General features: G+C 37.9%; 1 long non-coding RNA gene across 1 annotated transcript in view; it reads right to left on the bottom strand.

Moving 5' to 3' along the window:
- Window positions 1-12,180, bottom strand: part of LOC149919970 (uncharacterized) — a 32,264-nt gene extending 20,084 nt beyond the window's left edge. The window contains exons 1-2 of the long non-coding RNA XR_016471672.1: window positions 11,640-12,180; window positions 10,928-10,997 (exon numbers count right to left, since the gene is read on the bottom strand). This is a non-coding gene — a long non-coding RNA (uncharacterized LOC149919970). The remainder of the gene's footprint in view (window positions 1-10,927; window positions 10,998-11,639) is intronic.
- Window positions 12,181-13,079: the final 899 nt, after the last annotated feature.

Raw genomic sequence — 13,079 nt, 5'->3', positions numbered from 1 at the left:
CCTTGGGCAAAGGACACAGCTTAGACTAAATCACTGTGTCATTTTCTTTCCTAAGCGGATATTTCTTACCTTCTTTCATTTCAACTGTTCTCTTGTAACTAAAGCACGGGAACACACATACCGAATGTACACCCTAATGGTTATAAAATAAGAAAGACTAAAAACTGCATGCAGACAGATACTGAGCACTGACAGCAGCTAGTGGGAGCATGAGAACAGTTCTGCCAAATCTGGTTCAACTGGGAAGTGAAAAATCTTTCAATTATGCTCCTGAAATTGATTCTGTGCAAAATCAGCTTGAAAGATGATCCACTTTAAGTACAATTTTTTTTGCTCCCGTATTTTGAAAAGAGAAGGGATACATATGTACATAGAGTAAATCTGCAGACCTGAACTGGCTTCTGTTAAGCTAGTGATCCCAATCACACAGTTTTGTCTTGTCTGCAGAATGAGTAGCAGTGATTCAGAAGGGAAATGCATTTTGGTAAGGACTTTGGACCCATTCTATGTAAATAACACTCACTTTACTTCAAGGGCGATGTAGGCAACTCATGAACACAAGGTAGCCTTCGCTTCAAAGCCATCCTGTGAAGTGCCATTGCTAACATCATTAGTGCTTGCATCAGTCCTGAAAGAAGGGTACCTTTTCTACATCTACCTGGCTGAAGAGTATGGAAAATGGCAACAATTGCTATGGTGGTGTAGAAGAAATTTAAGAATCAAAGCATGTGTCAATTATTTAACAGATTTCCAGTGGTTTTCACCTCCACTGCATTGCTAGTACAACATACAACATCATCAAGAACGTCAAAGGTCAGGGGATCCTAAATATTTTTCAAATACACAAGATGTTAGTAGCAGCATTCCCTTATGAAACTCAGAGGCTATGAAGACCAGTAAGAAGTAGGCTACAAAGATCCAGCTAAAAAGCTTCTTAGAGAGAAGGTCAAAAATTTGCTAATTTTCAAGGTGCACTTATCTTTTTCATCTAACAAGCTGAATTAAAATAGAGTGACATTTTTATAAAGAAAGTCTTTCTTTTTTCCCTCAAAACTGTATGACAAAAAACGTGTAGTTTACCCTAAATCTTGTGGCCTATGGGCCAAAATTTCTCAGCCTGCAAATCAGACATAAAAGTAAAATGGCAGCTAGAATAAAGCATTTAAAAATGACTTTATAAGGACAGGCTATTAAGGTTTCCTGCAGGTTTACACAATTTTCTCAATAGATTTTCTGTTTACTTACAATGGATAAAAATTGCCAAATATTTTCAGCAAGATGCTGCTCTCAATGGCAAGAATAGAGAAGGAATGTAGGTTGCTAATTGCTTTTTAGAGAGGAATTTGGAAGGAAAAAAAAAAAAAGAGAGAAAAGAAAAGGAAGATAGAAATTGCAGTCAGATTTGCTACAATGGACAGAACATCCTGCCCATGTGCTACGGGCTTGAGATACTGAAAGACATGCAGTGCTGACAAAGGAACAAAAGCAGCAAACTTATCTATCAGTTTAGAATATCACATCTCTGGAAAAACAAGTTATAGTTGTTGTTAAATTCTGTTTTCTTTTAATTTGCTTTTCCACAAGCTGACAGATAGATTGCTTACCATGGTTATTAACTTTCACCATTCAGGCAGCTGTCTCAGATGATCACTTAGTGCAGAAACTTTGCATACTTCGGGGTTCTGTTTGTCTTTAAGGAAAGTAAAAATACTTAATTTGCCCCATAAGCAAATGGCATGTTGACAGCATGACATCTTGCTGTGAAGGATATAACAGATGGGACTGACATTCTTAAACAATGTGATCATCGTGCGCATGCTGACGCATCTGAAAGAGAAGTCCATCTAAACGCACATAAATGGAAGCCATTTTCAGAATTACCTGTCCATCCTGATAATTTATAAGTAAGGCTATCTACTGATGGTGAGAATTGTGTGTGTCTCTTCTGTTTACAAATGCTATGGTAACCTGAGCCTTGGGGTTTAACTAAAACTGATTTAGTAGGCTCAAACTTCAGAAGCAAGACATTAGACATCTGTTCCTGCAACTGGGAAGGTCTTTAGTATACTCGATTACTGTTGATTCCTTAGCTTTTTCAGACATCACAAGAATTCTAAGTTGATGGAACTTAGGTCACAGGTGGTTTGTTCTTTATTTTGCTGATAGAATATACTGACATCCTGCATGCAATGAAGTAAGCAACATGTCAGAAAAAAAAAAAAGACTAAACCCAGATGAAAATCCTTAGAGAAAACTTGTCAATTGTAAAGCATTCCCACCAGATATCATTAAACTGTATAATACAAATCTTTTGCGAGTCTTGTCATGTGAAATATGCTAAAAAAGAAGAGCTAGTGTTTTCTTAGGCTAAAATCTTATCTAAATCCTGAAGGCTGTGCTTAAGGTAGGAGGCAGTCTAGTCACCCAGGTGCCTGAAATTGTTTTAACAAAATTAAAACTTTACCAAGTTTTAATCACACTTGGTAATTGTGAAACAAAATGAAAGAAATAATGAAACATTTAAGATGATCCTCAATTTTAAAAAATTGAATGAATTCTTTATTTTATTATGAATTCACTAATGAGCATAAATTAACTTGTTTGCAATTAATGGTCCTATTTGAATTTCCATTGAACACTCCAAGTAAAAGCAAAACGTGATTTTCAGATTTGAAAATGAAGTGCATTTCAAATGTAGTCAGAGAGCGAATTGCTCTTTAACAGTGCTCTCCAGATTCATGCCATAGGATTATTCAGACTCCATAAACTCCTTGCTGAGATTGGTAATAAGTTACAAGACAGCATAAATTACTTTGAATAAGTCAGATATATGGCAGAAGAAAAAAAATGCACTTACAATCTAAATACATCATTTTCTTTATAGGACAGGATACCTGATGGTGTTTCCTGTGTAAATGATCTGCTCTGTTCCTCTGCCCCTGTGCTTAGAAAATGAATTACATGAAAATGTTTTAAGCTCTATTTTCACTAATCAACAGGTGGATACATTTGTGAGACTTATGCATATACACAAATACTTAGAAATAGAATTTCAAGTTTCTCTGTACTGCTTGCAGTTCATGAGTCGTCATTCATCTGGCAATATCTTTCCTTCACACAATGGAAACATTTTGCAGTTTCAGCATGATTACGAATTTTCATTTATTCTCCTACTGCCAGAAGGATTTCAATATATGCAGGAGGAGAGAAATTTCAACCAGTCTGCAACTAAGCTTGAAATTCAAGCATTAACTATTGCTCCTTCTTTCACCAGCCAGCAGTAAAGCATTTTCATATGTGAACCACAGCTGTCCAATACTTTTGTTTTCTTGCTATTGGAGTATACTGATGTTGCATCTCTCCAGTTTTGTCTAAATGAGCTCCTTGAAATGTTTAAATAACACTGCCAATGATATATAAGGAAAAAATCGAGTTCAGTCTCTCTAATCAATGCTAGCTTAGCAAGTCCAATGAGTCAAACAAACAATCAATGGAAAAGGTTGGTCTATGTGACTGCAACCAGGGACAAACCACATCTGAATCAGAGAGCACAATTTTTTACACCATTACTTCTTTACTGTTAATATTGCTCTGTGTCTGCAGAGAAGTCATGGAAGAAATCCAGACAGTGCAGAATTTGGTAACTAGAAAGTTGTTCAACATCATTTCCTTCAGAACCTTTGGAAAACTGTACAGACCTTTTGAAGGTGGAAGACTAGCTCATTATTTTTAGTTCTGTTAAATATTTTAAAAGACAGGAAAGATTTATATATTTATTTTTGTCACAGCCTAGATCTTCAATAACAAGAGCTGGTATTTTAGCAAACTTTGTGGCACACAGCTTCATAGAGCAAGGGCAGTAGGCTAAAAAAATGAAAATTATGAAATAATAAATTTTGAAAATATCATTTATTTATAAACAGCAAGGAGAAATTGTCTTCACATGCTTTATTTCTGCTGAAAGCTGTTTTAACAGTTGCAGCATATATCTGCTTGCTCTTGTACCAAGTGGCAAAGTTAGAGGCCAGATGACAGTCATCAGGAGAGCTTAATCTGCCCTTCACTATCTGGTTCAACTTTATTTCTTCACAACATAAAAGGATGCAAAAAATCTGACTGTAAACATTTGACATACTGAGAAAGACAGCCTAAAATTACTAGTGTTGTTTTCCAGCTTCTGTTTGAATGCACAGACCTTTAAGAAATAAGAGTAGACTTCATTCCTCCAGGGATTTCCTTCAAGTGTTTCTGTTATGCTATGACAGATTGCAAAAAGATGGAAGAGAAAGCAGATTCTTCCTAGAATCAAACCTTTAACAAGATAGTGGAGCATACCCCTTGCAGTCACTTTTTGAAACACTGCACAAGATCAGTGTTTGAGGCCTACTAGACACTAAGCCTCTCTCTCTAATTTTGCAAAATGAGGTGCTGGTTCATCCCAGCAAGGAGCTCTTAATGCATCACCTATCTTTGGCTACAGATTCAGACTTCTGTCACTCAAGTGCCTCCTTTTAGGTTTGCCTCCATCCCCTTTCTAGACTAGAGCCCCGCTGCATGATCTGGAACAGGTGACATGTTTTCTCTACAATATTACAAGAAAGCAACATGCAAAAATATTTGTCCAAACCCAAGGCAAATATAAGTTACCCCAGAAGAAAATGCAGGACTAGCACAGCTACAACCCATGTACACACAAGTAAATCTTACGCCATTGTTGCCAATATGTCTTCAACCTTTTGATCCATCCCTTTTTCTCACAGTAAAACTGTACCTGGATTTGACTAATTAAACCTTTGTTTGTTTTGCAGGTTTGAAGATACTGGACTTCTGATAGTGTACTTTCTCAAGTACTGAATCAAAAAAACAGCTTAGATAAGTGTTTTGATAGATAGAACTGCCAATGTAGTGTCCCATTACAGAGTGTTTTCAGCTGCTTGCAAACTACCACCTATGCAGTTGCTGTTAAGTACTGACTAATCTTATAGGCAGCTCTAGTAGGGGCTACAAAAACACATTTTGCACATGCACAGGCAAAGAAGAGGAATGCATACTTTGCACACATTTCCCACATAAAGTGGTAATGCAAAGTGTATAAGCATATACATTTTTTAAAAAAAGGGAATAGCAAAACTGTAGTGGAAATCTGAGATGAGAAAGTAGCAAAGATACAATTAAAAAGAGGGGATAAAGATAATATGAGCCAGAGAGAGGTGAAATATGATAGCAATGAGCAAGACAAAAAGCAGCAAACAGGTAGAAGAACAGGTCCTGCAAGAAGCACAAGATATGTAAACACCCAGTGACTTTACCTCACAACTGCAAAATGGGTTCCAAGCTTTTCTCTTCCTGTGTTCAGTGAGCAGGTATGAAACCCATGGACTAAGAGCACATCTCTGCAGTGATGATGACAAATCCACATGATGCATTTTAATTATTTAGTGTACTATCAGATTTGTATATTTAATCAATAGTTAAAACTGGCAAGATCAGCACCATAATGGTTTTGGAGCAGAACTGAGGACTTCTTATGATAGGTAAGTTTAAGAAATTTAATTATTAAAGTACAAGCTAGAAAAGAATGTAGAGGATGCTAAGTCAAGCGTTCAAAGAATATGACATGAAAGAGCATTTTTACCCATATCTCTACCGGAAGCCAAGCGTTAGTTTTGTTCCTCAACATAATAATAGAATAGATAAACTAAAAATGCTCTTCTGGGTCTCCTGATCAGTCCATCATGCCCAATGTTGTACAATCACAGTGACAGTAAACAAAGAAGAGTAAGGTGAGCCTGGTCACCCTTCTATCCTTGTCCCTTCCTCTGTCTCCAGTTTGCTGGTACCTTAGGGATATTTGAGAGCATTTTCCTATTTAGTATTCACATAAAGACTTGACATCCACAGAGTGAAACATATCTGGAAGTCATCTGTCTCTATTTGAAGACAGGATTAGCTATCCTTGACAAAATACTTGTTCAACACAGTCTAAAAAACTGAGGAGCTTTTCTGTGTCACTTTTTCTAGTGTGATTTAGCTGCTCTGCCTAGCTTCAGAAATCTTTCCCTGATATTTAACCAAGCACTCATTTCTTTTACTTTAAACTATTATTTCTTACTCTTCCCACCATCAACACAGCAGTAAACTTTTCTATCTTTCCTAGTAGTTACTTTTCATTTATTTACATGTTTTATTCCCAGCAAAATATATACCTACTGTCATAACATAATAGCTGAAGCGCACATCAGCAATAAAAACCTACTATGTTTTCTGCCCTAAGTTGTCTGCTCCATAGGTACTCTGGCTCTACCTACATGAATATACCAGAGAGCCATATACTATATTTTCTGACACTGGAGCCAAGTGAGATGGTATTGTCCGTGCTGAAGATTCACTCTCTAAAGAACAATATCCATCAACTAAATACATGGCAATCACTGTAATGTCTGAAGAGCATAGGTTGTCATATTCCTCACCCTGTGTAGCTTAATTTACAAGTATACTGTTTAACCTATGTAAAACAGAATGAGATAAAGAAGAAAAAAATGGATGAGCAGCTGAATGTTCTATTTATTGTTTACTCTATTAATTACAGAAAGCTACTTGTTCACACACTATGCCATTCATACACCATGGAATAAAATAACATCAGTGCACATGCACAAAATGTGAGTCTTAATTTGTAATTTTTCCTTCCTTCTTAGGATCTGAGGGAACAGCACGGAGCTGCACCAGTGGAGGCTTAGGTAGGAGTTATGGAAAAGTTCTCCACCAGTCAGTGTGGGCATGACTCCAAGCTGCCAGTATTCAAGAAGTGTTTGGACAGTGCTCTCAGACACAGGGTTTGACTTTTGAGTGGTCCTGTGTGGAGCCAGGAGTCATACTCCGTGATTTTTGTGGATCCCTTCCAACTTAGGAAATGCTGTGACTCTATGATTCTCCTCCATTAATAATAACAAAGGTCTTAGCTAATCTTACAGTCTTTCAGCTCCTTATTTTCCATAGCTTTCCAGTTCCAACTGCTTATAAATTACTTATTCTGCAGCATTTCTTAGAATTGTCCTTTTGTCTGACATTTCTGCTGAAGCTATGTCACAGTCCTTTGCCTATATAACTTTTCCTATGGACTCCTGACCCTTTGATATCTTCTGTCAATTGTGATGAAATGTTGCAGCAAATATGATCTTCCCCCATCCTGCAATGTCACCTCACTCTTCACATCTGTCAGTGGCCTTACCACCTTGTTTACCCAGGCTGAATATTTTCCAATCTGTACACAGCTTTGTTGCTAAACTCAGATCCAGTTCCCCCAGCAGTCTTTTCCATTGTGTCCAGTTTGAGTAACACAGGTACCTCTGTAGCTGTTTTTTCCTTTGCTAACTATTTCCTCCTCGTCCTCCAGTTTCCCATTATACCAGTTGGTAGTCTATTTTTCCTCCCTGTTCCCCTGCTCTACCAAAAGCTATTTCCTTTCCCAATCATCAGGCAACATTTATGCATTTAAATCTGTGAACAATAACAGAAATATCCCATTTAAAGAGCAGAGAGGGCAAATAGTCAAAATTAAGCTGTTTTACAAGATGGTAACTGCTTACCATGCTGTCTTGACCTTCAAATAACATTTCAGTCCTATTCAGCTTTTTTCACAGAGCAAAGAGTATGTCTATCAACTGATAACATGAAAGATTCAAACTTTTATATCCAGCCTAGATAGTACCTTAGATACAGTCACTTGGCTAGAGAAAAACCATCAAAAGGAAATACAAATCATTTTCCACTCATCACCTATAACAGTTCTTAAGCACTTTGGAAGCAGATCTGGAGTGCGCATGTGGCAAAGCAACAAAATCCAGCCGAAGCATGAGCAGTGCAAGCATACCCAGTTAATCCATGCCCCTTAATAGGGACGGGGTTGACAGAGAGAAAGAACTGGAGTACCTGCAGCTCCACAGAGAAAGGAAGAGTTCTCTCTAAGCCTTAAACTCCACTGGTAAATTTTAATTAGAGAAAAAGCCAAAGGAGTTTTCGCTTCAGCATCTCAACTATAGCCAGGCAATCTACAGTCTTACCTAATGGACTCTGTTCCAGCAAGTGACATCCAACCTGTGACCCCCTCTCTAACATCCTCTCTGCTCAACCTAGGAGTCCAGCTGTCACTTAGCCCTCCACTTCTTTATCAGGCTTAAGAGGATGAACATTTCTGCTCATCACTTACACAGACTCCAGCAAACTTTCATGTCTCTTCCCAACACACTCTTGTGTCTTCCTCAGAAGCTTTCTCAGGTCAAAGCAAAAATACTTTTAGATTCTCTTTTTTTTTTTTCCAGAAGATTATATAGAAGTATAGACAAATTGAGATACAGAAAATGCAGGAAAAGTTTTCCTTGTCTGATTAGGTGACTAAGGCATTATTAGGTGCATGGAAGAGATTGATCCATAGGAATCAATTACACTGCAAAAGGTTATATATGTTTTTCAGAAAGAAAATAGGAGGAGAAAGAATACGAATACAGGCAAAAACAGCCTTCAATAAGCTGCCCTTGGTTGCCATGGTTACTACTTGTCCTGTCAATAATAATTATGAATAATAATACCTATGTGAGATTTAAACACAATCACGATGCTTATCACTACCTTCACAAACACAGAAATTGTTATTCCACAGTATATTGAACCTTTCTTTCTCGCTGAGCAGAGCGTGATGCCAAACCATGGCATGACTTCAAACAAACCTTGGAGCTTCCAAGCTCTTTGGGACCTCAGAGTAGGATGCTTTAAATTCTGCTTCCCCTGCTTCAACAGCCACACAGCCTCTCCCATTGTCTTCTCCCTGGAGAACTTCAGCTTGCTGTGAAGATCCAGGTCTGGGTGCCCTCCAGCCCTCCTGATGCAAAAGATGTTACAACGGCAAGTACTGAAAATGGTTGAAAATTGCTCCTGTGAGATGTGTCAGGATGAAGAATAGCAAGATCATGGGTGTTTCTTTATTTCTACTGGATGAACTAAGAAGTTAACTTTCCCTTCCAGCTAACTCCTCACTATCCCTTTTCAATGTCAGAAGCAAAGGCCATGTACACCACATGCATCTTTTTCTGTAGGGCCAGCACCAGGTGTTTTCAGAGTCAGATACTGATCTTTCCTTACATGGCAATGAATCCTCATTATGTTTTATGTATTAGATGATGCTAGCATTCCTGAGGATGGGCGTCACTGCTGAGTTGTAACTGTTTCAGAAATAAATGAAGATGCAAAAATGACTTCCTTGCTGGAAACTACTTAAGACAAACACAGAGCTCAAGTCCTTCCCTCCCATCTCCTCCCACTTCATTTCTCTTTGCTTTCTACAGACTGGTTTTGCAGCTATGACTTCAAGGAAGAAGATGACACTGTTCAACAGAATCTTGTCTGGGATAAGCTCACGTTTTCCTCTGCACTGCAAGAAATGGGCTGCTTTGAGAAGTACAGCAGGCAGGTACCTACCAAATGTCCTGCTTTTAAAAAAAAGTTAAGTTTTCATTTTTCCGTTCCCATTTTATTAAATAGAAAAGTACTTACAGACTATGTTTACCTCCTGAAAATATTTAATTTTGAATTATGCCTTATTTTCAAATAATTAAACATGAAATTAAAAGTTTATTATGCAGCTATTGTCACAAATGAATAGCAAATTAAGAAACTCTGTAATAATGCATATTATGCACATTTTGTTCAGTAGCCCTCTTATACAGAACTGATACTGTATTTCTCAGTCTACAATTTTCTCTAATAAGAGGTATTGTTTCTTTTCTAATAATCTGTATGTTTCCACCATGATATCCTTAGACAAAAGCACAGCTGTGGCATTACTGCTACAGACCCTTTCTGCTTCTGTAGCAGTGTCCAAAGAATTCAAGATTGCTCTGCAAAGATCCCGAAAAGAGCGGTAAGGCCAGGATGCCAAGGGGACATGAGGACTTGATTATCATGCCTAAACTAATATCATTCCTATAGAAATTTGGGGAAGTTTAGACTTTTGCAGAGTAACTTATATTCCGTTCTCATTTTTCTAACTTCTCTCCTTTGGAGATTTGTAATGATTTTACATCTGAAATAAATAAGCTCTATTTAAGGTAACTAAAGTTCTACAGCTTAGGCATTTGCAGAAGTGTAACTTTCCTTTTGTTGTTGTTGTTGTTGTTTGTTTGTTTTTAACTTCTAGGCTCTGCCCATGTTATACTATAGAAAAACAATTATTTTTAGCAGAACAGGAAAATAAGACTGAGATAACACATAATATTAATAAATATCGGATGCAGCAACACAAATCCTCTGATCCTGAAGAGATTTCAGACATTATCACTTGTATATTTATGAGATAAGATGGAAAATGGAGAAATCAGAGACAGCAAAGCATTGGTACAGAACAAATACAGTGTATTCAGCTTATGTTGTAACAACCTAATCATTCTCATTCTGATTGATATGCTTTCTTAATTTGCAGTACGTATTGACAGCTGGCCACCAAAGGGAAATAATTTTCATATAGCACAGGTGTGTCTACCTCTATAGGAACTTTAATCTACACAGTCGTTTTTGCTACTTGCTACATTCTTCATTATATTTAGCTTCATTATGATTATTCTAATCACAATAATAACAATAGTTGACTTTATAGTATACTTGCAAAATACTCAGGAGAAAGTAGTGCAACACAACAAGCAAACACAACATAGAAGCATGGTCTTTAAAATTCATAATCAGAGGGAAACAATGCATAATTTAGTATTTAAACTTTATTATTAGAAGGATGAGATCACTAGATTTCTTTCCACATCACAAACTCCTTACTTCAGGAACATAGATGCTATGTATGATCTCAATTAAATGCAAATTTTTAAGCAACACTGAAGCCAACCTTTTCCCATTCCCAAAGGAAAAGCTTAACTTTACTTACTTGCTCTTTAGTTGTCAGCAAAGGTTGAAAAACAGCTTCTTTGCCAATATATTTCTTTTCAAAAAGTTATCTGCAAAAGATATTACGTATAACTATTTCTCACCGTATCCTTCTGGTGAAACTGCCCCACATTTAGCTAGATTAAACTATAATGTAACAGGAGAACAATTAGCTAACAGGTCAGGCTCAAAAGGTTAGAGTAAGTGAGGTTACATCAGACAGCAGCCAGTCACTGGAGGGGTTCTGCCCATCTCCTTTTGAGGGACAGTTCTCTTTAATGTTGTATAATCATTGAGCATACAGATGTTATAATTAAGAAATATTCAGGAAAATTAGGCTAAGATTATTACAACAGGAAGATAATAAATGGAAATGCTTACTAATGTTGCAGGCTCGCAATATTCTCCACAAGAACTGATCTCCAGAAAGAGATCATTCCTCAGTGGCAGTCAGCACTTAAATGGGATCCAGGAGAGGTGCAGCCAGGCTCCACCCCTTAGGGTAGCACAGCTGAATTGCCTTCACCTGTGCTTCCATGGCTGACTCAGTGCTCACCTCAGGTGGTCAATCAGAGATTCAGGCCATGATTCAGCAGTTCCCATTCAAATATCTTCATAAATAGCTTGGAAGTTACACCAAATACCACATTCTGTAAGTTTGCAGACAACGCTAAATTTGGAGGAGCATCCCGATCTACTCTGCCCAGCCTTACCTTGACAACTGTGAACGGGGTTAGGCACCACAGTGTAAGAAGGACAAATCTATGAGAAGTTATCCAAAACGGTGAGCTACAAAGATGGGGAAGGACCTGGAGGAAAAGATGCATAAGCAGCTGAGGCCCCTCGCTGTGCTCAGCGCAGAGCAGAGGAGCTGAGGGGAGGCCTGATGGCGGCTGCAGCTCCTCACAGGGAGCGGAGGGGCAGCGCTGAGCTCTGCTCTGTGTGACAGCGACAGGGCCCGAGGGAACGGCATGGAGCTGTGTCAGGGGAGGGCAGATGGGGGCGAGGGAAAGGGTCTGCACCACAGGGCGGTAGTCATGGAACGGGCTGCGTGCTGTGAGCAGAGCCCCATGTGCCAGAGTTCAAGGAGCACCTGGACAACACTGAGTCAAATGACTTGTATTTGGGCTTTTTCCAACATGAGGTTTAGCTCTTTCCAAGGATTTTTTCATTTTTCATGTATTTTTCTGGGTTTCAGTAAGGCTTTGTTTCATATCACAAAAAAATACATAAGCACAGCCTATAAAAATAAAGATGATAAAGTAGACATCAGATAATCCATCAATGCATAGCCTCTTTGATTTCATTCCAGTATAATATTCCCCAGTTTGTGCAGGTAGTTTCTATACCAGGATACAGAGTACTCCACTCTGCCATCTTAACTTGTTTCTGTATAGATATAGTTTAAGGTATTCTGGGCCTTATTTTCTAAATATTTTACACTCCACTTACAGCAAGAGAGTTTACAGAGAACAAGTGATGACACAGTAGATACTGGGCATCAAGTTTCACCTATAATTCCACTCTATCAGATTTTTAAGCCATGCTTATCTACACTATAGGCTTCCGCTAGGTAGTTTTTCCTGGCCTTGCACAGGCAGAAGAATTTTGCAAATAAAAATTTAATATGTTGTTATTACCATATTATTGCCGATATATCACCACTCCACACATCTGATGCCACTCTGTGGGGTTTTTTCTTGCATCAAAACTGACTGACAGATGGAAAACTACACAGCTCTAAGTTGTTTTTCTTGGCAATCCATCCTCAGGAAGGAGAAGACTAATGTTTCTATTACAATAGAACTTATGGAAATCTCCAGCTACCACAAATAGTTGTGACAGCACTGCACAGTACATCAGCTCTGCTCACTGATAAACTGTATAGCTTGGCAATTATGCTTTTTTTTTTTTTGCAGCAAACATTTTGGTTTATGCACTATTAGAAAGAAATACTTCAAAGGGGAGGAAGACAACACAATTTTACTTACAGGAAGATTGCAGAAAGCAAATACATGTTATTACAATCATTTTTAATTACAGTGTTTGTATTTCTTTTGTATCCCAGGAAATCTTCACTATTAGCTAGAAACAGCTCTTCATTAGCAGGCCCACTGACTCACCAAGGATATGATGTTGTTTGTTTTTTTTTT

This window comes from Phasianus colchicus, chromosome 1 (assembly GCF_987193195.1).
Source record: "Phasianus colchicus chromosome 1, bPhaCol1.hap1.1, whole genome shotgun sequence".
NCBI classification, from domain to species: Eukaryota; Metazoa; Chordata; class Aves; order Galliformes; family Phasianidae; genus Phasianus; species Phasianus colchicus.
This window is presented reverse-complemented; position numbering and strand designations above follow the sequence as displayed.